Consider the following 2,769-nt stretch of genomic DNA (forward strand, 5'->3'; position numbering starts at 1 on the left):
GCTAAGCATTCAAGGAAGCACCGTCTGGAGCTTCAGAGCCGTTCCGCCTGACTTTTAACGTAGAGTACCGGGCGCAAACCACTAACTCAAGCCCGGCATGGCAGCTCGAAAGGCGGCTAAGCATTCAAGGAAGCACCGTCTGGAGCTTCAGAGCCGTTCCGCCTGACTTTTAACGTAGAGTACCGGGCGCAAACCACTAACTCAAGCCCGGCATGGCAGCTCGAAAGGCGGCTAAGCATTCAAGGAAGCACCGTCTGGAGCTTCAGAGCCGTTCCGCCTGACTTTTAACGTAGAGTACCGGGCGCAAACCACTAACTCAAGCCCGGCATGGCAGCTCGAAAGGCGGCTAAGCATTCAAGGAAGCACCGTCTGGAGCTTCAGAGCCGTTCCGCCTGACTTTTAACGTAGAGTACCGGGCGCAAACCACTAACTCAAGCCCGGCATGGCAGCTCGAAAGGCGGCTAAGCATTCAAGGAAGCACCGTCTGGAGCTTCAGAGCCGTTCCGCCTGACTTTTAACGTAGAGTACCGGGCGCAAACCACTAACTCAAGCCCGGCATGGCAGCTCGAAAGGCGGCTAAGCATTCAAGGAAGCACCGTCTGGAGCTTCAGAGCCGTTCCGCCTGACTTTTAACGTAGAGTACCGGGCGCAAACCACTAACTCAAGCCCGGCATGGCAGCTCGAAAGGCGGCTAAGCATTCAAGGAAGCGACGCCGGCCGGTCCGCGGGCCAAATAGGGTCCAGTAAAGTACCGGGCGCAAACCACTAACTCAAGCCCGGCATGGCAGCTCGAAAGGCGGCTAAGCATTCAAGGAAGCGACGCCGGCCGGTCCGCGGGCCAAATAGGGTCCAGTAAAGTACCGGGCGCAAACCACTAACTCAAGCCCGGCATGGCAGCTCGAAAGGCGGCTAAGCATTCAAGGAAGCGACGCCGGCCGGTCCGCGGGCCAAATAGGGTCCAGTAAAGTACCGGGCGCAAACCACTAACTCAAGCCCGGCATGGCAGCTCGAAAGGCGGCTAAGCATTCAAGGAAGCGACGCCGGCCGGTCCGCGGGCCAAATAGGGTCCAGTAAAGTACCGGGCGCAAACCACTAACTCAAGCCCGGCATGGCAGCTCGAAAGGCGGCTAAGCATTCAAGGAAGCGACGCCGGCCGGTCCGCGGGCCAAATAGGGTCCAGTAAAGTACCGGGCGCAAACCACTAACTCAAGCCCGGCATGGCAGCTCGAAAGGCGGCTAAGCATTCAAGGAAGCGACGCCGGCCGGTCCGCGGGCCAAATAGGGTCCAGTAAAGTACCGGGCGCAAACCACTAACTCAAGCCCGGCATGGCAGCTCGAAAGGCGGCTAAGCATTCAAGGAAGCGACGCCGGCCGGTCCGCGGGCCAAATAGGGTCCAGTAAAGTACCGGGCGCAAACCACTAACTCAAGCCCGGCATGGCAGCTCGAAAGGCGGCTAAGCATTCAAGGAAGCGACGCCGGCCGGTCCGCGGGCCAAATAGGGTCCAGTAAAGTACCGGGCGCAAACCACTAACTCAAGCCCGGCATGGCAGCTCGAAAGGCGGCTAAGCATTCAAGGAAGCGACGCCGGCCGGTCCGCGGGCCAAATAGGGTCCAGTAAAGTACCGGGCGCAAACCACTAACTCAAGCCCGGCATGGCAGCTCGAAAGGCGGCTAAGCATTCAAGGAAGCGACGCCGGCCGGTCCGCGGGCCAAATAGGGTCCAGTAAAGTACCGGGCGCGGCCACTAACGCCTTGTGGCGGTCGCCTTGTGGCGGTCGGGGGGTGGCGGTCGGGGCTGGCGCTTGGGGCCGGTGGCGGTCGCCTTGTGGCGGTCGCCTTGTGGCGGTCGGGGGGTGGCGGTCGGGGCTGGCGCTTGGGGCCAGTGGCGGTCGCCTTGTGGCGGTCGCCTTGTGGCGGTCGCCTTGTGGCGGTCGCCTTGTGGCGGTCGCCTTGTGGCGGTCGGGGGGTGGCGGTCGGGGCTGGCGCTTGGGGCCAGTGGCGGTCGCCTTGTGGCGGTCGCCTTGTGGCGGTCGCCTTGTGGCGGTCGCCTTGTGGCGGTCGCCTTGTGGCGGTCGGGGGGTGGCGGTCGGGGCTGGCGCTTGGGGCCAGTGGCGGTCGCCTTGTGGCGGTCGCCTTGTGGCGGTCGCCTTGTGGCGGTCGCCTTGTGGCGGTCGCCTTGTGGCGGTCGGGGGGTGGCGGTCGGGGCTGGCGCTTGGGGCCGGTGGCGGTCGCCTTGTGGCGGTCGCCTTGTGGCGGTCGGGGGGTGGCGGTCGGGGCTGGCGCTTGGGGCCGGTGGCGGTCGCCTTGTGGCGGTCGCCTTGTGGCGGTCGCCTTGTGGCGGTCGGGGGGTGGCGGTCGGGGCTGGCGCTTGGGGCCGGTGGCGGTCGCCTTGTGGCGGTCGCCTTGTGGCGGTCGGGGGGTGGCGGTCGGGGCTGGCGCTTGGGGCCGGTGGCGGTCGCCTTGTGGCGGTCGCCTTGTGGCGGTCGCCTTGTGGCGGTCGGGGGGTGGCGGTCGGGGCTGGCGCTTGGGGCCGGTGGCGGTCGCCTTGTGGCGGTCGCCTTGTGGCGGTCGCCTTGTGGCGGTCGGGGGGTGGCGGTCGGGGCTGGCGCTTGGGGCTGGCGTCCGCCAATAGTGGTTTAATTTCGGGAGGAAGATTGATTTTCGTCCCAAGCCCGCCGCTGGAGAAAATTTTAGGTACCAGGAGTGGATTTTTTTTGTCCACTCAGGAGGGGGACGTTGGCTGGTTTGGTGTCCGGGGGAAAGTGCTC

Source organism: Syngnathus typhle, linkage group LG15 (assembly GCF_033458585.1).
Source record: "Syngnathus typhle isolate RoL2023-S1 ecotype Sweden linkage group LG15, RoL_Styp_1.0, whole genome shotgun sequence".
NCBI classification, from domain to species: domain Eukaryota; kingdom Metazoa; phylum Chordata; class Actinopteri; order Syngnathiformes; family Syngnathidae; genus Syngnathus; species Syngnathus typhle.